Source organism: Salmo salar, chromosome ssa18, assembly GCF_905237065.1.
Source record: "Salmo salar chromosome ssa18, Ssal_v3.1, whole genome shotgun sequence".
NCBI lineage: Eukaryota > Metazoa > Chordata > Actinopteri > Salmoniformes > Salmonidae > Salmo > Salmo salar.
Genome location: NC_059459.1, coordinates 75,630,578 through 75,655,843, shown reverse-complemented (window position 1 = coordinate 75,655,843; position 25,266 = coordinate 75,630,578). Strand labels below are relative to the sequence as shown.

The 25,266-nt window shown below is 41.1% G+C and overlaps 1 protein-coding gene across 3 annotated transcripts in view; it reads left to right on the top strand.

The window, feature by feature from the left end:
- The window catches only part of LOC106577881 (rho GTPase-activating protein 6), a 128,105-nt gene that overhangs the window by 26,982 nt on the left and 75,857 nt on the right, over positions 1-25,266 (top strand). The window contains exon 1 of one of the 3 annotated variants that reach the window (XM_014156301.2): positions 15,439-15,765. The exons of the other annotated variants lie outside the window; for them this stretch is intronic. The gene's annotated coding sequence lies outside the window, so the exon portion shown is untranslated. Of the gene's footprint in view, positions 1-15,438; positions 15,766-25,266 lie in introns of those variants that run through there. 3 annotated transcript variants of the gene reach the window in all.

The window sequence follows — 25,266 nt, the reverse complement described above, 5'->3', positions numbered from 1 at the left end:
GAGTTTCCTTCCTGTCCGCACCAATGTGACACTAAGTACAGTAGATTACAGTACACTTATCCTGTATCCATCTTGTATGTTTTCTCTCGCGGCCTCATCACATACCACGCCTTATCACATATCACTCTCCAATTACGTAGTGATTCACACAGACGCATGCATGCACGCACACACATACAGTCCTCATACAATAACCCACTGTCCAATGGGGTCTAAACTAGGTCTGGTTCTAGGATCTTAAAGATGGGTTCAATGATTAATCAGGCGTTTCTAATGTGACGCCTCTAATCTACCACAATATGAAGCACCCTGTTGCTATATATAGTGCACTACTTTTGATGAGGGCCCTATAGGGATCTAGTCAAAAGTAGTGGTCTATGTAGGGAATAGGACTCTGGTCAAAAGTAGTGCACTATGTAGGGAACATGGCTCTGGTCAAAAGTAGTGCACTATGTAGGGAATAGGGTGCCTTTTGGGAGGCAGATATAATGTGATGCTCCTGATCTTGCGTCATATGAAACCCTGTGAAGGGACCCAGCTACCTGGAAACATTTATCTTTCTATTGATGTTAATCATACACAATGAACATTATATTGATGCTAATCATACTCAATTTACATTATATTGATGCCAATCATACACAATGAACATTATATTGATGCTAATCATACTCAATTTACATTATATTGATGCCAATCATACACAATGAACATTATATTGATGCCAATCATACACAATGAACATTATATTGATGCTAATCATACACAATGAACATTATATTGATGCCAATCATACACAATGAACATTATATTGATGCCAATCATACAAATGAACATTATATTGATGCTAATCATACTCAATTTACATTATATTGATGCCAATCATACACAATGAACATTATATTGATGCCAATCATACACAATGGACATTATATTGATGCCAATCATACACAATTAACATTATATTGATGTTAATCATACACAATGAACATTATATTGATGCTAATCATACTCAATTTACATTATATTGATGCCAATCATACACAATGAACATTATATTGATGCCAATCATACACAATGAACATTATATTGATGCCAATCATACACAATGGACATTATATTGATGCCAATCATACACAATTAACATTATATTGATGCCAATCATACACAATGAACATTATATTGATGCCAATCATACACAATGAACATTATATTGATGCCAATCATACACAATGAACATTATATTGATGCCAATCATACACAATGAACATTATATTGATGCCAATCATACACAATGAACATTATATTGATGCCAATCATACACAATTAACATTATATTGATGCCAATCATACTCAATGAACATTATATTGATGCCAATCATACTCAATGAACATTATATTGATGCCAATCATACTCAATGAACATTATATTGATGCCAATCATACTCAATTAACATTATATTGATGCCAATCATACACAATGAACATTATATTGATGCCAATCATACTCAATGAACATTATATTGATGCTACTCACACTCAATTAACATTATATTGATGCCAATCATACTCAATGAACATTATATTGATGCCAATCATACACAATTAACATTATATTGATGCTAATCATACACAATGAACATTATATTGATGCCAATCATACTCAATGAACATTATATTGATGCCAATCATACTCAATGAACATTATATTGATGCCAATCATACTCAATGAACATTATATTGATGCCAATCATACTCAATTAACATTATATTGATGCTAACCATACTCAATGAACATTACAGACAACAACATATCCTATGTGTATACATTGTATAGTGTATCCTATAGATGAGTTAGCTGACAGCGTCATGAAAACAATGCGCACGCTTCAATGGGGAAGAAGTGTGTGTGTTGTTGTCATTCTGGATAGTTAGCAACAATGTCAAGAAACTTCCATGTGGGGAATCGTAAGTAGCGGAGTTAAGTACTGAAGTAAAAAATACTTTAAAGTACTACCTATGTAGTTTTTTAGGGTATCTGTACTTTCTTTTACTATTTATATTTTAGACAACTTTAACTTTTATTCCACTACATTCCTAAATAAAATAATGTACTTTTTACTCCATTCATTTTCCCTGACACCTAAAAGTACTCGTTATATTTTGAATGCTTAGCAGAACAGGAAAATGGTCTAATTCACACACTTATCCCTGGTCATCACTACTACCTCTGATCTGGTGGACTCAAACACAAATTATTTGTTTGTAAATGATGTCTGAGTGTTGGAGTGTGCCCCTGACTATCTATACATTTTAAAAACAAGAAAATTGTGCCATCTGGTTTGCCATATATGACATATTTACTTTTAATTCTTAAGTATATTTTTGAAACTACATTTACTTTTGATATTTAAGTATATTTAAAACCAAATACTTTTAGGCTTTTACTCAAGTAGTATTTACTGGATGACTTTTACTTTTACTTGATTCATTTTCTGTTAAAGTGTCTTTACAATCAGGTACTTTTTCCACCACTGATTGTGAGTCGTTTCAGCTAGTTTCATCTTGTTCCTGATACCATGTCGTGTTTTGAGGTGTTTTAATTGATTTCATGTCAATGCTAATATGGCTAAAATTCACTAGCTAGCTAACCATCAACTGTAACGTTGTATTTGAGAGACAACAAGTGATCATTGTGTAGATGTATTTATGTTTTCAATAAACATTGGATACGAAATATAGTTTACATGTGAACAATCTAAGCCAATCCTGTCTGTTTTGCTACATAGTTGTCACTCGTCGGTTTTGTTGCTAAGCAGCCAACCCTTCTATGTGGGTAATGTATGGAGAGAGTTACCCTCAAACAAATTAAAGTCCTTTGAGAGCTTGTATAGTAAATCTAATTCATTGGTAGGGATGGTCATTTCATCAATTGGACTGATTAAAGATCAACATTGTGCATTTTGAGTCCAAAAGATTGTTTTTTTATTGGATTCCCAATTAACTAACTACATTCTGACAGGAAGACTGTGTTTAGCTAAAAGGAAGTGATGTCACCCTGTGACACCTATTACACTTCGACTGAAATCACTTCTGAAATTATTGAAATTGTTGATTAGTCTTTGTGGAATCTTTGTTTGTATTGTCGTTCTTTTGTTTCGTTTTTATTTTGTCTTCCGGGAGTAAGCCCTAAACCTAATCCTGACCTTAACCTTAGCCTTAATAACCTTTTCCTGCTCTGGGCTAAATCAGGGTCACACAGAGTGGTAGTCTTGGTAGTCATAAACAAATCTACTGAAATAAAAGTAACACCTCACACATGGTAATGTGCAATCTGTACCATGTCAGAATGGGGAACCTGTACCATGTCAGAATGGGTAACCTGTACCATGTCAGAATGGGGAACCTGTACCATGTCAGAATGGGTAACCTGTACCATGTCAGAATGGGTAACCTGTACCATGTCAGAATGGGGAACCTGTACCATGTCAGAATGGGAGACCTGTACCATGTCAGAATGGGAAATTTGTACCATGTCAGAATGGGGAACCTGTACCATGTCAGAATGGGAAACCTGTACCATGTCAGAATGGGAAACCTGTACCATGTCAGAATGGGGAACCTGTACCATGTCAGAATGGGGACCTGTACCATGTCAGAATGGGAAACCTGTACCATGTCAGAATGGGAGACCTGTACCATGTCAGAATGGGGACCTGTACCATGTCAGAATGGGGACCTGTACCATGTCAGAATGGGTAACCTGTACCATGTCAGAATGGGAAACCTGTAGCATGTCAGAATGGGTCCTGTACCATGTCAGAATGGGCAACCTGTACCATGTCATAATGGGCAACCTGTACCATGTCAGATATAGAGTTGAAATGTATTACATTTTGAGTTTGCATCCCAATATTACACTTTATATACGTCACTGAGGACTGGAATATAACAAAACTATTTGACATAGTGTAACGGCCGTCGTTAGAATTAGACCAAGGTGCAGCGGAGGATGTGTTCATCTTCAGGAATTTATTACAGAAAGAACACGTTGGACAAAAAAACAAGAAACCGACAGCCAAACAGTCCTGTCAGGTGCAAACACTAAACAGAAACAATTACCCACAAAACCCAAAGGAAAAACATGCTCCTTATGTGTGACTCCCAATCAGCAACAACGAGCTTCAGCTGTGCCTGATTGGGAGCCACACACGGCCCAAAACAAAGAAATACAAAAACATAGAGAAAGGAACATAGAACGCCCACCCAACGTAACACCCTGGCTTAACCAAAATAAAGAACAAAAAACCCCTCTCTATGGCCAGGGCGTTACACATAGAAATACCAGATTTTCTGCAGGTTTTTAAAATAATGTTTATTAATGATGAAATTATGAAAAATATTAATAACATTCCACCCATGAGGCCACTAGAGGGCGATTTGGTCATTTGACTGCAGGAAAGGTATCTAACTCTGTCCTTAGGCTCATTTGGTTTGGGAGTACCTGGACCTAAATTCAACGGACTTCTGTGAAACTACTGCTGTGCTGCTCACCTTTTTCTGTGTTGTTGCCACATGCATGGTGTTGGTAAGTTTTGACTATTAGGGGATAACTTATCTGTTATCTTTATGCGGACACAAACATAGAATTAGGAATTAGAATACTAGAATGAACATGAACTTTCTTATTATAGGAAAACGATCCATGTAAATCACAGGAGGTTGGTGGCACCTTAATTGTGGAGAATGGGCTCTAGGTAATGGCTGGAGCGGTATTGGTGGAATGGTATCAAATACACCAAACACGTGGTTTCCATGGCTTCCATGTGTTTGATACCATGACATTTACACCATTCCAGTCATTATTATAAGCCGTCCTCCACTCAGCAGCCTCCAATGATAGAAATAGAATGAATAGAACTGGCGTCCCCATTCAAGTCAATGATGACATAATGGGTGGACTGGCGGCCATTGTTAATTCAACTCAACTGACATTACAAAAAAACCATTCCATTGCATGTGCAACATCAGTCAACATCATTTGTATTACCATGGAATTTATACCATTGCAATACCAGGCAGCCATTACGAGCGTACCCAAGAGTTTAGCAAACAAATTGTCAGGATTAGAGGTTCCAAACCCATTGTTTTTCATTCTATTTCTATGTAAAGAACAGCCATTTTGGTAAGGGAGTTGGTCAAACATGGTATACCAGTGCTGTGATAAGATATTGTGTAAAATAACACATTTTAAGAAATTATCTCTACTGTATGTTTGTTAGCTAGAGAGCTTGGGACTATACGTTTCTTTCTTGTTATTTTCAATGTTGTCTACCTATATAGTACTCTAAATACCCCAATTCATGTTATTAAGTTAATAAGAATACAAGGTAAAAAACAGCTGACACCATTCAAACCAATGAAGGTTCAGAATTTCAAAGTCAAATTATCTCAGAATCATCTTTGTGCAGATAGATCCTTACAGTCCCAAGCTATCGAGCAAGCCAGACAGTTTCAGAGGAATGATTCCATAAACTGTACATATTAACTGCCAATATGCCAACATTCCATTCAAACAATGCAGTCAATTCACAGCCATACACTGGTTGAAACCAGTTGATGATGTAAACGCAGAAATTACTGATATTGTATCATATAATAGCAGTCTCAGCTTTCCAAGAAAAATTTAATGGAGATATTAATGGTCTTTTCACATATATTTGATAATCTATTTATACTAAAAATGTGTATAATACTCGTATAAACTGTATTTATAATTATGTGAACATGTTGGAACCTTGAGGGTTTATGACATTGCCCCTCTAGTAATTTAATAGGATCTCTAGGGACACAACATTGTCTTGGCCAGTCCTTCAGTCACGTAGGTGTGTGGAAAAAGGCCAACACACTGCGTACCTGTGGTAACTTAATACCAGCACTCCCACACTGTGACGTTAGTGTGTGTGTGTGTGTGTGTGTGTGTGTGTGTGTGTGTGTGTGTGTGTGTGTGTGTGTGTGTGTGTGTGTGTGTGTGTGTGTGTGTGTGTGTGTGTGTGTGTCTCGTGTGTGTCTGTACACTGTGATGTACTATGTGTGTTAACTCACCTGAGTTGTTCCCATAGCCGATGAGGTGTGTGGAGGACAGGTTGAGTAATGTGTTGTTGTTGACGACTACTCAGACATGGCAAGGTTCATGCTTTCAACCATCAACCTACTTTTGAATGACGGGACATGAGGACTATAGCAGTCCGCTAAGGGCAGCTTCATCGGCAGCTTGAGTGGCCTTGACCTTACCAAAACTTCAGAGGGGTTGGGTTAAATGTTAAAGACACATTTCAGTTGAATGCATTCAGTTGACTAGGTATCCCCCTTTCCCTTTCCCTTTAACTTAGGGGACTGGTTCGTACTGCTGGTTGTAGTGGTTGTAGTGATATGTAGTTGCACACATTAATCTGAAGGGGGCAGTAGAGTCAATGGCTGTCCTTGGTTTGACGTTAGTTGTAAGGATCTGTGTTTTGTGTGTGTGTCAAATCAAATAAAACATTTTTGGTCACATACACATGGTTAGCAGATGTTATTGTGAGTGTAGCGAAATTTGTGTGTGTGTGTGTGTGTGTGTGTGTGTGTGTGTGTGTGTGTGTGTGTGTGTGTGTGTGTGTGTGTGTGTGTGTGTGTGTGTGTGTGTGTGTGTGTTTTCTCATCTCCTTCTCTCCCTGTCCTCTCCTTAGACTGTAGTTCCCTTGTTCTATTTTATACAAAATTCTATTCTACAATATTCTACCAATATTCTAGTCTATCCTTGAAGTTACTTTGCCTGTTTTGCCCTACCAAGCAAAGGCAGTAACTGCTCATAGCGTAGAGCCCCCCCCAACAAAAATATTTACCTTGGTTTCACAGTAAATGTATGCAGTTACTGCTAACATGACCCCCATTTTCTCCGAAACACAATACAATAGAGGATACTCATCCACATGATTAAGCATGTATTTAATGCAGCAAAAACCATACATTGCTATATGGTTAAAACCTCTAGGGGACCCCCTTCCCATTCTCATCCCGGTAACGGGATTGCTTGACAAGATAGCAAAAATCTAATAATTTCAATTTCTCAAACAATCAACTATTTTACACCATTTGAAAGATAAACATCTCCTTAATCCAACCACGTTGTCCGATTTCAAAAAGGCTTTACAGCGAAAGCATAAAGTTAGATTATGTTAGGACAGTACATAGACAAAAAATTACACACAGCCATTTTCAATGCAAGGACAGGCGTCACCAAAAGCAGAAAACCAGCTAAAATTATGCACTAACCTTTGACAATCTTCATCAGATGACACTCCTAGGACATTATGTTGGACAATACATGCCTTTTTTGTTCTATCAAGTTCATATTTATATCCAAAAAGAGCATTTTACATCGGCGCGTGACGTTCAGAAAATGTATTTCCCCCAAAACTGCCGGTGAATCAGTACTAAAATGTACAAAAATACTCGTCATAAACGTTGATAAAATATTAAACTGTTATTCAAAGAATTATATATTAACATCTCCTGAATGCAACCGCATTGACAGATTTCAAAATAACTTTACTGGGAAAGCACACTTTGCAATAATCTGAGTACTGTGCTCAAAAAAATACACTACGCAATACAGATAGCCGCCATTTTGGAGTCATCTAAATGCATAAATAGCATTAGAAATATTTACTTACCTTTAATAATCTTCATCAGAAGGCACTTACAGGAATCCCAGGTCCACCACAAATGTTGTTTTGTTCGATAAAGTTCATAATTTATGTCCAAATAACTCCTTGTTGTTCGCGCGTTCAGTTCAGCTACTCCGAATGTAGGAAGCGCGCGGAAAATGTGACGACGAAAAGTAAAAAAAAAACTCTTTACGTTCGTTCAAACATGTCAAACGTTGTATAGCATCAATCTTTAGGGCCTTTAGAACGTGAAGATTCTGTAATATTTCAACCGGACCATTCCTGTGTCTTGAAAAACGTTTTGGAACAGAGCTTCCTCTCTCGTGAATGCGCGCCAATGAAGTGATGTCCTTCCCTGGGTGACCAACTTCCCAGCCTTCTCATTCGGTCTATGTTCATCATAGACGCCTCAAACAACTTTCTAAAGACTGTTGACATCTAGTGGAAGCCTTAGGAAGTGCAAAATGAATCATTAGTCACTGTGTGTTCCATTGGCAATGACTTGAAAAAAGCACAGGAACAAGATTTTCATTTCCTGCTTGTATTTTTCTCAGGTTTTGGCCTGCCATATGAGTTCTGTTATACTTACAGACACCATTCAAACAGTTTCAAAAACTTCAGAGTGTTTTCTATCCAAATCTGCATATTCTAGTTTCTGGGCCAGAGTAGTAACCTGTTCAAATTGGGTACGTTTTTCATCCGGCTGTGAAAATACTGCCCCCTAGCCCAGACAGGTTTTAATGATACATCAGGGTACATAGAGGATGCTTCTATTCTATTCTATGCCAGAGGATCCTGGATCTCATTGCTTCCATGTCTGCTCACAGGCCACTCTGTTCTGGGCCAAACAAACTGTTGAGTGAAGCTGCACCATTGCTGGTTTCATAATTGATCCACAATTTTCAGGTGTTTTTACTTGTTAAATGACAGGACAAATACATTTGACTCTAATGATGGAAAGATATCCCATCTGTTTCTATAGTTCTTATAGTACTCACATAGTGTTCTAGCAGTAGTTGTTATAACGACAACAGTTTATATCCAAAACGCTACATCCACCAATTTTTCACAAATTTGTATTTTTCATCAGATATTATTGCTTATGGGTACCTTCATGTGTGTGTGTAAAATATGACTGTTCTCAGAATTTTATATTAAACAATTTTTTTTAGAAACGCTATATATCCATTGTTTAGCTAGAATGGAATGTTGGTATCCTGTTTATTTGACTGTGATGTGGTTGTCTCACCGAGCAATTTTAAGATGAAGGCCCTTACTGTAAGTCACTCTGGGTAGGATTATCTACTGAATGATTAAAATGTCAAAGGTAAATGTTTTACATACAGATCTCATATAACTGTATTTAGTTATTTATTTTTTATATATTGTCACATAGTGTGTACATTTCTTTATTCAAAATGTGGTTATTTGTTACATTTGACTGTACAAACTAGCAATACTTCTTATTCCTCTGAGAGTGAGGTGGATATATAGCATTTAGCATTTAGCATTTTGTCTCTGAAATGAAACCATCAAGTTAGGGATTTTAAACAAAATATCTGTCATTGAACAACTCCATGCCATGATTAGATAATGAAAAAAACACACCAATCTCTTTCATAATTTCCTAAAACAATAAAAGCTAATTTGCCAATATTTCTGAAAATTGATATATAGTGTTTTGGAATGGAACTTCAAATACATGTTAGGATATCCGGTGACTTACCTCTGCTCACCTCTTCTTGACCGGCTGTTGACCTATTGACCTATTGACCTATTGACCTTCTTGTACAGTCAGAGTAATGGGACTTCCTGGTATACCCTTGTGTAGTCTTAACATTCTATATACTCCCCTTGTCCTAAGGGTAAAAAAATGACCCGCCTTCACTAAACCCCTAAAATAAAGCAGCTTAAATCTATTTTGCATGAAGAAACAACCTGTCATTCATCACAAACGTTGTGAATATCTGGGTTTTCCCTCTTCACAATGCAGAAAGACTGCATTTAATCAGTGGATACCACTCGTTTTTATTACAACACACCTGTCATAATTGTTTTCTTTACTAAAGTAGAGGTTTATTATTATTATTATTATTGCTAAAGGTACTGCATAGGTGTAAACATTAATATTTTAGCAAGAGATAGCACTGCAGAAATGTGCAGAAAGTGGTTTTGAATGCATTTTATTGAAGGGAAACAATAACAGTCTTGAACTTTTTAGGCAACATAGTGACATATTCTTATATACAGTACAATGAGGAATTCATCTACAAAATACTTTTCTCCCATTTGTTTAACCTCTCTAGGGTAGGGGGCAGTATTTGCACGGCCGGATAAAAAACGTACCCGATTTAATCTGGTTATTACTACTGCCCAGAAGCTAGAATATGCATATCATTATTGGCTTTGGATAGAAAACACCCTAAAGTTTCTAAAACTGTTTGAATGGTGTCTGTGAGTATAACAGAACTCATATGGCAGGCAAAAACCTGAGAAGATTCCTTACAGGAAGTGCCCTCTCTGACCATTTCTTGGGCTTCTACACTCTCTTTATTGAAAACTGAGGATCTCTGCTGTAACGTGACACTTCCTACGGCTCCCATAGGCTCTCAGAAGGCGGCAAAACGCTGAATGATGCCTTTGCAGGCCCTGGCTGAAAAACAGTAGCGCATTTGGATAGTGGTCGATTAGAGAACAATGAGACTGAGGCGCGTGCACGAGGCGACACCATGTTTTTATATTTTCGTCTTTGAACGAAACCAGGGTTTCCCGGTCGGAATATTATCGCTTTTTTACGAGAAAAATCGCTTAAAAATTGATTTTAAACAGCGGTTGACATGCTTCGAAGTACGGTAATGGAATATTTAGAAAGGACTCATTACAATACTTGTTACACTGTAATTACTGGTCATTACTTAGTACTACAGGCACTGTAATGTCAAGGGTTTATGGTGGCGTAGTTAATGCACAATCATCAATAATCATAATCTCTGATACCCTATAAACAGGCACAATGGGGTCAATTACTGAAGACAGAGAGATTAACACACTTTAATTGAATCATGGGTTTGTTTGTTTTTTCACTGATTCGTTTAATAAGAACATTCTCACAGTTCTATTTTAGAATTTCACAGTTCAATCTGGATTCAGCCCTTTGTAAGTGATTGTATTGATTACGTTCCGTTTGATTGCTCAACAGTGGCCATTCCGTTCCCATAACAATTTAGCGAAGACATGTTCCAAAGACGACAGATTTTTATGATTCCTGGCTGGATTTGACAATGGGAAGGCTCCTGAGAGCCATCTTGGTCAGGTTGAGAGCATGTCTGTATTCCTGGATGGGTTGGGGAATTGGTTGACTAGGTAACATGACAATATCTCAAGGTGGGTTTTAATGAACCATGTTTTTAACCCCCTACCAGCAGTAATATGAGTAGCAGGTTTTAGACCTGATATGAGTAGCGTAGCTCAGAGCTACATAGGCCTGATGGCATGAGGTAAGACATGACACTCAATGCATTTTATGCACGCTTCGACAATAACAACACTGTGCTCCCAAGAACTCTAAGGCTTCATGCCACAATGACTACTACCCTGTAGCACTCACATCTGTAATCATGAAGTGCTTTGAGAGGCTGGTTACAGCACACATTAACTTCATCATCCCAGACACACTAGACCCATTCCAATTTGCATACCTTCCCAACGGATCCATAGACAACGTAATTTCAATTGCACTCCACACTGCCCTCACTCACCAAGATAAGAGGAGTACCTACAGTATGTTTATTTTACCAGGTAAGTTGACTGAGAACACATTCTCATTTACAGCAACAACCTGGGGAAGAGTTTCAGGGGATAGGAGGGGGATGAATGAGCCAATTGTAAGCTGGGGATGATTAGGTGACCATGATGGGATGAGGAACAGCTTGGGAATTTAGCCAGGACACTGGAGTTAACACCCCTACTCTTACAATAAATGTAATGGGATCTTTAATGACCTCAGAGAGTCAGGACACTCGTTTAACATCCCATCCAAAAGACAGCACCCTACACAGGGCAGTGTCCCCAATTACAGCCCTGGGGCATTGGGATATTTTTTAGACCAGAAGAAAGAGTGCCTCCTACTGGCCCTCCAACACCACTTCCAGCAGCATCTGGTCTCCCATCCAGGGACTGACCAGGACCAACCTTGCTTAGCTTCAGAAGCAAGCCAGCAGTGGGATGCAGGGTGGTATGCTACTGGCTTGTGTAAATGCTGTTTATTGACCACAGCTCAGCGTTCAACACAATTGTCCCTTCCAACTTCGTCACCAAGCTTAGGACCCTGGGACTGAACACCTCCCTCTGCAACTTGATCCTGGACTTCCTGACGAGCCGACCCTAGGTGGTGAGGGTAGACAACCTCATCTCCGCCACACTGATCCTCAACACGGGGGCCCTACAGGGGTGTGTGCTTGGTCCCCTCCTGTACTAATTTCTAAAGACAGCCATAGACTGTTCTCTCTGCTTCCGCACCAAGCCGTACCGGTGTATCAAGTCTGACACCAACAGGCTCCTGAACAGCTTCTATCCCCATGCCATAAGACTGCTAAATAGTTAACTAAATAGCAAATAAATTGGCTAAACGGACTATCTAAGTTTACCCTTATTTTTGCAATGTCTCTATGCACACTCACAGGTACAGGACACTATGCACGCTGGCTCACCAACACACCAACACACACACACAAACTCACTTCATTTCCTCATATTTGTTCTACCTTATGTTATTTTTAGGTATTACATTGTTATTGATTACACCATTGTTGGGTTTAGAGCTTGCAAGAAAGGCACTGTGCACATGACATTAAAAACTTCAAACATGGATCACAAACAGATGTCACACTCTGCATTTGAAGAGGATTTACACTGTTAGATATAGAGAGGATTTACACTGTCAGATATGGAGAGGATTTACATTGTTAGATATAGAGAGGATTTACACTGTTAGATATAGAGAGGATTTACACTGTCAGATATGGAGAGGATTTACATTGTTAGATATAGAGAGGATTTACACTGTTAGATATAGAGAGGATTTACACTGTCAGATATGGAGAGGATTTACACTGTCAGATATGGAGAGGATTTACACTGTCAGATATGGAGAGGATTTACACTGTCAGATATGGAGAGGATTTACACTGTCAGATATGGAGAAATTTTACACTGTCAGATATGGAGAGGATTTACACTGTCAGATATAGAGAGGATTTACACTGTTAGATATGGAGATGATTTACACTGTCAGATATAGAGAGGATTTACACTGTCAGATATGGAGAGGATTTACACTGTCAGATATGGAGAGGATTTACACTGTCAGATATGGAGAGAATTTACACTGTCAGATATGGAGAGGATTTACACTGTCAGATATAGAGAGGATTTACACTGTCAGATATGGAGAGGATTTACACTGTCAGATATGGAGAGGATTTACACTGTCAGATATGGAGAGGATTTACACTGTCAGATATAGAGAGGATTTACACTGTCAGATATGGAGAGGATTTACACTGTCAGATATAGAGAGGATTTACACTGTCAGATACGGAGAGGATTTATAATGTCAGATATGGAGAGGACCCTTGGGAGTTCAGGCATGAACACACACATACGGATGCAAACACACACACACACACACACACACACACACACACACACACACACACACACACACACACACACACACACACACACACACACCTAAGACAACAGCACAGCATGGCAACAACACATGACAACACAGCATGGTAGCAACACAACATGGCAGCAGCACAACATGGTAGCAGCACAAAACCTGGTACTGTTCAAACATTGAGGACAGACAACAGCACAAAGGGCAAGAAGGTAGTTTGACAAAAATACATCACACGAAGCAGCCACAACTGTCAGTAAGAGTGTCCATGATTGAGTCTTTGAATTTGAGATTGAGATAAAACTGTCCAGTTTGAGTGTTTGTTGCAGCTCATTCCAGTCGCTATCTGCAGTGAACTGAAAAGAGTAGAAACCCAGGGATGTTTGCTTTGGGAACCTTTAACAGAATGTGACTGGCAAAACGGGTGTTGTATGTGGAGGATGAGGGCTGCAGTAGATATCTCAGATAGGGGGGAGTGAGGCTAAGAGGGTTCTTTATTTAACTAATAAACAAACTTTTCTTAACTAATAAACAAACTAATAAAGACCAAATAGTATCAGCATAGTTGCTGTTATCATGAGTGATTTAATAATAATTATAATAATAATTGAACCAAAATGTCTTAACCACCCTCCTCCCCTCCTCCCCTCTCTTCATCTCATTCCCCTCTTCTCATTTCTCTCCTCTGCTTCTCTCCCGTTTCCATCCCTTTCATCATTCACACTTCTTTCCTCCCTCCTTCCCTCCTCCCCTCCCTCACAACGAGGCAGCTCTCCTCCTCCTCTCCCCCTCCCTCTCTTTCCCCTCCTCCTCCTCCTCTCTTTCCCCTCCCTCTCTTCCCCTCCTCCTCCTCTCCCCCTCCCTCTCTTTCCCCTCCTCCTCCTCCTCTCTTTCCCCTCCCTCTCTTCCCCTCCTCCTCCTCTCCCCCTCCCTCTCTTTCTCCTCTCCCCCGCCCTCTCTTTCCCCTCCTCTTCCTCCTCTCCCCCTCCCTCTCTTTCCCCTCCTCCTCCTCTCCCCTCCCTCTCTTTCCCCTCTTCCTCCTCTCCCCCTCCCTCTTTCCCCTCCTCCTCCTCCTCTCCCCCTCCCTCTCTTTCCCCTCCTCCTCCTCTCCCCTCCCTCTCTTTCCCCTCTTCCTCCTCTCCCCCTCCCTCTCTTTCCCCTCCTCCTGCTCTCCCCCTCCCTCTCTTTCCCCTCCCTCTCTTTCCCCTCCTCCTGCTCTCCCCCTCCCTCTCTTTCCCCTCCTCCTCCTCTCCCCCTCCCTCTCTTTCCCCTCCTCCTCTCTTTCCCATCCCTCTCTTTCCCCTCCTCCTCCTCTCCCCCTCCCTCTTTCCCCTCCTCCTGCTCTCCCCCTCCCTCTCTTCCCCTCCTCCTCTCCCCCTCCCTCTCTTTCCCCTCCTCCTGCTCTCCCCCCTCTCTTTCCCCTCCTCCTCTTCTCCCCCTCCCTCTCATTCCCCTCCTCCTCCTCCTCTCCCCCTCCCTCTCTTTCCCCTCCTCCTCCTCTCTTTCCCCTCCCTCTCTTTCCCCTCCTCCTCCTCTCCCCCTCCCTCTCTTTCCCCTCCTCCTCCTCTCTTTCCCCTCCCTCTCTTTCCCCTCCTCCTCCTCTCCCCCTCCCTCTCTTTCCCCTCTTCCTCCTCTCCCCCTCCCTCTCTTTCCCCTCCTCTTCCTCCTCCCTCTCTTTCCCCTCCTCCTCCTCCTCTCCCCCCTCCCTCTCTTTCCCCTCCTCCTCTCCCCTCCCTCTCTTTCCCCTCTTCCTCCTCTCCCCCTCCCTCTCTTTCCCCTCCTCCTCCTCCTCTCCCCCTCCCTCTCTTTCCCCTCCTCCTCTCTTTCCCCTCCCTCTCTTTCCCCTCCTCCTCCTCTCCCCTCCCTCTCTTTCCCCTCCTCCTGCTCCCCCCCTCCCTCTCTTCCCCTCCTCCTCCTCCTCTCCCCCTCCCTCTTTTCCCCTCCTCCTCCTCTCCCCCTCCCTCTCTTTCCCCTCCTCCTCCTCTCCCCCTCCCTCTCTTTCCTCCCCCTCCTCCTCTCCCCCTCCCTTGTCCTGTCACACTGTTTACGTGAAGTGATTCCTTGGCAGCGAGACTCTGCTGACTGATTAACTCCAGCAGATGGAGAGAGCAGATCTCTCTCTTCCTCCTTCTCTCGCTCCATTTCTCTCTCCGTCTGTCTCTCTCTCCATCTGTCTCTCGCTCTGTCTCTCTCTCTTTCCACCCTGTGTGTTCCCTCATGCCCCATTTGGAGTGGACAACACACGCCTGCGTTTGTGTCTCCTCTGCGTGAGTTTGACTGAGTCTGAGGCTTTGAGCGGTAGCTTTTCTCCCTGTCAGCTCATCTCTAAGCGGACTCACTGACTGGATCATCCCACTGATTCCCCACCTACAGGTATGGTGTCATTCTGTGTGTTTATTGTTGAGACTAATTTACTTCAATTAAATTGTGTGTGTCGGGTTGCTAGGTTCTCTCAAGTAAGTGTGTGTGTGTTCAGTAGGTATGTTTGTTCGATAGGTCTGTGTGTTCATTAGGTCTGTGTGCTTAATAGGTCTGTGTGCTCAATAGGTCTGTGTGCTCAATAGGTCTGTGTGCTCAATAGGTCTGTGTGTTCATTAGGTCTGTGTGCTCAATAGGTCTGTGTGTTCAATATGTCTGTGTGTTCAGTATGTCTGTGTGTGCAGTATGTCTGTGTGTTCAATAGGTCTGTGTACTCAATAGGTCTGTGTACTCAATAGGTCTGTGTACTCAATAGGTCTGTGTTTTTTACTACTTTCTCTAGAGCTGTTTGTAAGTTACAAAGTCTGACACAATTGTTGAGACTCATTCTCTTCAGTTGAAGGGACTGAGGGTGTATTAGTTCTGTCGCTAAGTTTTTTAAGGTATGGAGTGTGTGTGTGTGTGTGTGTGTGTGTGTGTGTGTGTGTGTGTGTGTGTGTGTGTGTGTGTGTGTGTGTGTGTGTGTGTGTGTGTGTGTGTGTGTGTGTGTGTGTGTGTGTGTGTGTGTGTCTCACACAAAGTGTGTGCGGTGTATTAAAGCTGCAATCCTTCATGGTGAAACAGCCACATTTGTTGGTGTAATTACAACAACATTTACATGTTAGTCATTTAGCAAATGCTCTTATCCAGACTGACTTACAGTAGGGAAGTAGGGAAGTAGAGCATACATTTTCATACTGAAATACAGTTTCAAAATACAGCAAACACAGTCTTTGCCCTGCTTGTAAGACCTTAAGTATACAATTAATATAAAATATAACTGTTATCTGTATCAAATCAATATCAAATATAACAGTTATCTGTATCCAATCAATATATAAGATAACAGTTATCTGTATCCAATCAATATCGAAGATAATAGTTATCTGTATCCAATCAATATCAAATATAACAGTTATCTGTATCCAATCAATATCGAAGATAATAGTTATCTGTATCCAATCAATATCAAAGATAACAGTTATCTACATCCAATCAATATTGAAGATAACAGATATCTGCATCCAATCAATATCAAATATAACAGTTATCTGTATCCAATCAATATCGAAGATAACAGTTATCTGTATCCAATCAATATCAAAGATAACAGTTATCTGCATCCAATCAATATCAAAGATAACAGATATCTGTATCCAATCAATATCAAAGATAACAGATATCTGTATCCAATCAATCCCTTTGGAAAACCTGAACATGTGTCTTTTGTCAGGTTGTATTGACCAAGCTTGATGGAAAGAATTTGACCAGGGTTCATTTTAAATTCAATATGACTTCCTCAACAGTAGAGGGAACAAATAAAGTTAAATACACAGCTGAAATTCAGAAGGATGTCCTCGGGTAGAGAGTGAAAGGCTTTGTTTAAATCAAATACTCCTGCATGTGACTGATACACAAACTAAATTAGAACAAGTCAAACAGAGATATTCTCAGGTTAGCTTAGTAACTTCCTTTGATTTTAGAGATGAAATCTCTAACCCCGTTAGGGTTCAAATCCCCGACGGGGAGGAAGGAGTAGGCTTGTCTCAGAGCAGCGCGAAACGGTGCTAAAATAGTTGTAGGCTTTTGCTTCTAACTTCAATATGCTCTTTAAATAAATAAGACCTACACCATTTTTAACAGTATATCTACAAATATTTTTTTCAATGATGTGACTCTCCGCCAATAATTATATTTAAAGGATTGTAGGACTCTATATTAATATCTAAGGGGCATTTTCCGTTAGGATCTATGAGAATATCTGGGAATATCTAAGGGGCTTTTATATAATACTAAATTAATTAATAATAATAATTGCTTTGTTTAAAAAGTAACGCTATTTTGGTGATTTCGTTTTCATTTAACCTAGAGTGAGCGAGGAAAAAGGCAATTCTTGAACATGGGGTGAGATATTCTCACTAATTTGTAAATAACCGCAGTTTGTTATTTAGAGTTATTTATTTCTGGAGAAACCTAACTTGATTATTTAGCAGACATCACTTGCTTATATTCAGTCAACACATATTTTTTGAATATCATGGAATTGTCATATCCTGACCAGTGAAAAGGGTCAGTTGCCATTGTAGAATGGTCAGGGCGTGGCAGGGGGGTTGTTTTGTGTGTTTTGGGGTTTGTTTGTTTCCAGGGGAATGTGTTCTAGTTTTCACTTTCTATGTTTCGTTTTTCAGGTTTGGCCGAGTATGGTTTCCAATCAGAGGCAGGTGTCTTTCGTTGTCTCTGATTGGAAGCCATACTTAGGCAGCCTGTTTTCCTTTGGGTTTTGTGGGTGGTTGTTTTTCGTATAGTCGTTGTACCTTACGGAACTGTTGTTCGTCGTTTGTTTATTTTGTTTAAGTGTTCTCTCATAATAAAAGAAGATGAGCACTCAACACGCTGCGCCTTGGTCCAATCCTTTCGATGCATGTGACAAGAATATTTGAACATTTTCGTATCTCCATGTTTGTCTCAGAGCAGCGCGAAACGGTGCTGAAATAGACGTCCACAGTGGGAAGGCTATGTATTCTGTGCCCACTCATGGTATCTCTCTTTGTTTGGTTACACATCCTTGGAATAGCAGAACAGCATAACGGTCTGGGCGGCCCTTGCTGTGCCTGGTGAGCAGTTGGTCAAGTTATGTTGTCAGAAGAGGAATGGAAATGTCAGGGTGAACCGACGACCTGATGAACCCACCAGGTATGTTGACTCTGCCTGTCTGAGGTGGAGTTCCAGAGCTTACAGGTGTGCCTGGCATGGATTGTGACATGGATCTCGTTCCTCGCCACTTTCAACGCCTGAGTGAGTCAACGATTCTAATGATTCGTCTAACAAACAAAGAACGTTGCGTCCTGCAGGCCCAGGCGTGGATCAAAGCTGGCGAGACATTAAATAACGTCATCGTCAGAGACGAATCAACCATGACCCTTGAGCAATTTGGTCAAAATTGCTACAGAAAAAAAGGAATAAGATCAAGAAGATTAACGAAAGCATAAAGATGTTGGTGAAGAAATGCTGTTTTGAGTTAGAACTGTAACACTTTAGAGTACTTAAGCATCAAATACATTGCAAGTTGAGGGATTTTCACAGCAGTAGCCGGGCTATAAAAAGTATATTGTCCTGCTAATAGGAAACATTTGCATGATGGGCTACATTCTTTATTGTCGCACAATGTCACACATAGTTTGTATCTACCTTTCCAATTACTTTTAGAGTTTGGGATTTACAAATGTGCGCTTTTAATTATTAGTTACATTGTTTTAGTTCGAACGTACAGACTTTTTTTCTTTAAATGATTGTTTTATGTAGGATGCTACATTTTTCACCAGTTGCAATTGTAAGTAGGCCTAATTTTAAAAATCCTACTTCTATTTGGCTGTTAAGCCTCATAGCCTACCTCAGCCAGTTAACTTATTTTATATAGGTCTAGGCTCCGAAGAGATAGACTCCAATTAAGCCCTAATGTTGTTTGTAAAGTCAAATTAAAATGAAGATTATTGTTGAAATGAATTGCTCGACTGGTGTCGGTTTTCTCCATCTGTTGGTGTGCAACACCTGCATAACAAGTTAGCTATATTTTCAGCACCAGCCACTGTTCACCTCCTATTGATTGCACTGTGGTTGCCACCAGTTGTTTTTTCAATTGAACCTGTATTTAACTAGGCAAGCCAGGTAAGAACAAATTCTTATTTACAATGAAGGCCTACCACGGCCAAACCCGGATGACGCTGGGCCAATTGTGCACCGCCCTATGGCACTCCCAATCATGGTCAGATGTGATACAGCCTGAATTTGAACCAGGGACTGTAGTAAAGCCTCTTGCACCGAGATGCAGTGCCTTAGACCGCTGCGCACTCGGGAGCCATGATATGTATATATATATATATATATTTTTTTTTTTTTTCAGAACACTAACCGTGTTTAGGTAGATGCGTGTGTAGGTAGATGTGGAAAGAGAGATACAAATGATTTGTTGCAAGTTGGGGAGGGAGTGGGGTTCACACCTAGCTAGTGGGGTTTACACCTAGCTAGTGGGGTTTACGCCTAGCTAGTGGGGTTTACGCCTAGCTAGTGGGGTTTACGCCTAGCTAGTGGGGTTTACGCCTAGCTAGTGGGTTTTACACCTAGCTAGTGGGGTTCACACCTAGCTAGTGGGGTTCACACCTAGCTAGTGGGGTTCACACCTAGCTAGTGGGGTTTACACCTAGCTAGTGGGGCTCACACCTAGCTAGTGGGGTTCACACCTAGCTAGTGGGGTTCACACCTAGCTAGTGGGGTTCACACCTAGCTAGTGGGGTTCACACCTAGCTAGTGGGGTTCACACCTAGCTAGTGGGGTTTACACCTAGCTAGTGGGGTTTACACCTAGATAGTGGGGTTTACACCTAGCTAGTGGGGTTTACACCTAGATAGTGGGGTTTACACCTAGCTAGTGGGGTTTACACCTAGCTAGTGGGGTTTACACCTAGCTAGTGGGGTTCACACCTAGCTAGTGGGGTTTACACCTAGCTAGTGGGGTTGACACCTAGCTAGTGGGGTTCACACCTAGCTAGTGGGGTTCACACCTAGCTAGTGGGGTTCACACCTAGCTAGTGGGGTTTACACCTAGCTAGTGGGGTTCACACCTAGCTAGTGGGGTTTACACCTAGCTAGTGGGGTTTACACCTAGCTAGTGGGGGTCACACCTAGCTAGTGGGGGTCACACCTAGCTAGTGGGGTTCACACCTAGCTAGTGGGGTTCACACCTAGCTAGTGGGGTTCACACCTAGCTAGTGGGGTTCACACCTAGCTAGTGGGGTTTACACCTAGCTAGTGGGGTTCACACCTAGCTAGTGGGGTTCACACCTAGCTAGTGGGGTTCACACCTAGCTAGTGGGGTTTACACCTAGCTAGTGGGGTTCACACCTAGCTAGTGGGGTTCACACCTAGCTAGTGGGGTTTACACCTAGCTAGTGGGGTTTACACCTAGCTAGTGGGGTTCACACCTAGCTAGTGGGGTTCACACCTAGCTAGTGGGGTTCACACCTAGCTAGTGGGGTTTACACCTAGCTAGTGGGGTTCACACCTAGCTAGTGGGGTTTACACCTCGGCTAATAGACAATTCTTTAGTCAAGGTTGAATAGTCTATTGATCAGCTAATAGCCCATCCTGCTACGCTTGTGAAAAACGAGTAATAATACTTTTCCCCCTTTCCACGTTCAAGATTCCAATTGATAAAGTGTTTTTAGACACAATCTGCCCCAACCCCAATTAATACATTTGAGAACAGTCGATAACGTGCTGGACTTCGGGCTAGAATGTTGAGGGTTGGAAACCTGCTCCCTGCTTGTTTCATTACATTGTTATGCCAGTCTCAGAGCAAATAGCCTGGATTGTTACTCCCATCTGGTTCATCGCTCTCTTCCACGAGTCATTCAGTACGCTGTGGGCGTGCTGGCAGGATGTACTGTTTTATTCTGTATATATGAATTACAAATCAGCCTTTACTTCAATCATGTTTCTAGTCTATTATTTACAATGTGTAATCATTGATGTCCCAGGAGCAGGAGTGGTAAACACTGTTGAAGTGTATAATTGTAATACATACATACACACCGCATCATTCAAAGAAGGAGTTTGATACACCTTGTATTGGATATGACTGAAAGAATACGTGCTAAATAGCGATTTTCGTAAATTAACTTTATGACAGGGTAATAACCCTACATTAACTAACATATTCCTCTAAAAAAAACATTAAAAAAAAAAACATATTCCTCTCAATAGATTTTTTTGTTGCTTGACTCGTTATGACATTATGACTACTTATATTTGCTTCCCCCGTAATGTTTTGTCAGCCATCTTTGCTGAAGAAAGTCACCAGGGACAGGTGGCTCGCGTCAAATTCGTCATTGGAACCACTCGATGTGATTGGTCATATAAAAACCTTGTGACCTGAATGTATAATGAGTGCTCTAACTCCCCCTTGTGGTGGTCTGGAGCAATGAAGCTGTGACCCTGGGTACCTCTAAGTCCCGTGGTGTAAACTCAAAACCTTTAAAGGAGGAACCACTGTATGTCTGTTGGTTTGATTCTCTTCCACCAAGCATTGTAGGTAAACCTCTAAAAACGTCTAAAATGGATGCATTGTGTCTCCTCTCCTTTGATACCTTTGGAACTCAGTGTTAGTTTAGAACACTGACCTTTTCATCCATAGAACACACTCACAAAGATGTTCTCTTATTCCACTCTTGAGATTTTGTGTGGATTCTAAGTGAGTAGCCTGGTCCCAGATCTGAGTGATCTTTATTTAAATAATCTAATCTAAATCCTGACTGTTGTTGGCAGAGTATCCCAGATCTGAGTGATCTTTATTTAATCTAATCTAATCTAAATCTTGACTGTTGTTGGCAGAGTATCCCAGATCTGTGTGATCTTTATTTAATGTAATCTAATCTAATCTAAATCCTGACTGTTGTTGGCAGAGTATCCCAGATCTGAGTGATCTTTATTTAAATAATCTAATCTAAATCCTGACTGTTGTTGGCAGAGTATCCCAGATCTGTGTGATCTTTATTTAATGTAATCTAATCTAATCTAAATCCTGACTGTTGTTGGCATAGTATCCCAGATCTGAGTGATCTTTATTTAACTAATCTAATCTAAATCCTGACTGTTGTTCTTAGAGTATCCCACATGTCCTCAGAGAGAAGTTGGCTGGAACACAAACAGACCTGGAACAATGCAGGTTAGATTCAGAGTTTTTTTTTTCGAAACTTGATCATAACATGACTATTGTTTTCATAGTAGGTTATGGTGTCATAATGATGGTCAGAGAGGAGTTAGCTAAAGTACGAAACACATACATACCTGTCCTCTGACTAATTGTTATACCGTACAACAATTGTCATGAACAATGGAAAAACCCCTCAGAATCAGGGTAGTTTCCATAAAAATGGCTTCTTTCCTTCCTCACTTTTAATGGTTATGGCTAGAATGCATCCAGCTTTTGTCAAATTAAGGTCAAATCTTTTTTTGGTGCATTTTAGCTAACCTTAACCCTAACCCTTTTCTTAACCTTAACCTAATTCTCCTAACCTAAAACATGAATTATCCTAACCTGCTACGAAAAGTCAAATCTGACTTGAATTTGACAAAAGCTGAAGCCCGTCTAGGAATCTGGTGGCATTTAGAGTGATCAGGACAGCGTTTCCTGTCTCTGTGATGGAATCTGGTGGCATTTAGAGTGATCAGGACAGCGTTTCCTGTGTCTGTGATAGAATCTGGTGGCATTTAGAGTGATCAGGACAGCGTTTCCTGTGTCTGTGATGGAATCTGGTGGCATTTAGAGTGATCAGGACAGTGTTTCCTCTGTCTGTGATGGAATCTGGTGGCATTTAGAGTGACCAGGACAGCGTTTCCTCTGTCTGTGATGGAATCTGGTGGCATTTAGAGTGATCAGGACAGCGTTTCCTGTGTCTGTGATGGAATCTGGTGGCATTTAGAGTGATGTGGATGGCGTTTCCTGTGTCTGTGATAGAATCTGGTGGCATTTAGAGTGATCAGGACAGCGTTTCCTGTGTCTGTGATGGAATCTGGTGGCATTTAGAGTGATCAGGACAGCGTTTCCTCTGTCTGTGATGGAATCTGGTGGCATTTAGAGTGACCAGGACAGCGTTTCCTCTGTCTGTGATGGAATCTGGTGGCATTTAGAGTGATCAGGACAGCGTTTCCTGTCTCTGTGATGGAATCTGGTGGCATGTAGAGTGACCAGGACAGCGTTTCCTCTGTCTGTGATGGAATCTGGTGGCATTTAGAATGACCAGGACAGCGTTACCTCTGTCTGTGATGGAATCTAATTGGATGTTGAATAGCAGGTAGAGCCTAGAGCTCAGGGATGACACCAACCAGATCACTATCTCACTGTTCTGGTAGTGTACTACTGCTGATATGGACACACACACACACACACACCCATAGGGACTAACTCAATGTATAAGTCTGCCATTTGTTGTGTGGAATGCACAGGTTTGATCTATAAGTGTATCTATCATTTCAAGCTAATTGTGGATTTAGCCTTTATGTTGTAGGTACTTGATGGATGTGGTGATATGTTTCAACACAGATGTTTCTACTGTCCCATATAAACCTGGAGCTACATACAGAATGGAGAGTTTGGTCCTCATATCCTATACTAACTACCCGTTCATACATAATACCTACTGTCAATCTCAATGGAAATCACACTAAATATTGTTTGCATTTCAATAATATAATAATATATTTCATGTACAATATGCCATTTAGCAGACACTTTGAAGCAAAGCGACTTACATAAGTGTGTACCTTCATATGGATGGTGCTGGTCTTTCTAAGATCAAAAGGTCTGGTTACTGGCTGATCCAGTAAATGATGGAAACCTTTGTTTGTTGTTTTTTGAATGTAATATATATATATATATATATATATATATATATATATATATATAATCACAGTCTTGTTAGCATTCCTCTCAATGACAGTGGTGCAGAAGTAGGATGCTATGGCCTATGAGTGTGAAAGGAAGTAGTTGCTGTATCTGGTAAATATACTGCTCAAACAAATAAAGGGAACACTTAAACAACACATCCTAGATCTGAATGAAAGAAATAATCTTATTAAATACTTTTTTCTTTACATAGTTGAATGTGCTGACAACAAAATCACACAAAAATAATCAATGGAAATCCAATTTATCAACCCATTGAGGTCTGGATTTGGAGTCACACTCAAAATTAAAGTGGAAAACCACACTACAGGCTGATCCAACTTTGATGTAATGTCCTTAAAACAAGTCAAAATGAGGCTCAGTAGTGTGTGTGGCCTCCATGTGCCTGTATGACCTCCCTACAACACCTGGGCATGCTCCTGATGAGGTGGCGGATGGTCTCCTGAGGGATCTCCTCCCAGACCTGGACTAAAGCATCCGCCAACTCCTGGACAGTCTCTGGTGCAACGTGGCGTTGGTGGATGGAGCGAGACATGATGTCCCAGATGTGCTCAATTGGATTCAGGTCTGGGGAACGGGCGGGCCAGTCCATAGCATCAATGCCTTCCTCTTGCAGGAACTGCTGACACACTCCAGCCACATGAGGTCTAGCATTGTCTTGCATTAGGAGGAACCCAGGGCCAACCGCACCAGCATATGGTCTCACAAGGGGTCTGAGGATCTCATCTCGGTACCTAATGGCAGTCAGGCTACCTCTGGCGAGCACATGGAGGGCTGTGCGGCCCCCCAAAGAAATGCCACCCTACACCATGACTGACCCACCGCCAAACCGGTCATGCTGGAGGATGTTGCAGGCAGCAGAACGTTCTCCATGGCGTCTCCAGACTCTGTCACGTCTGTCACGTGCTCAGTGTGAACCTGCTTTCATCTGTGAAGAGCACAGGGCGCCAGTGGCAA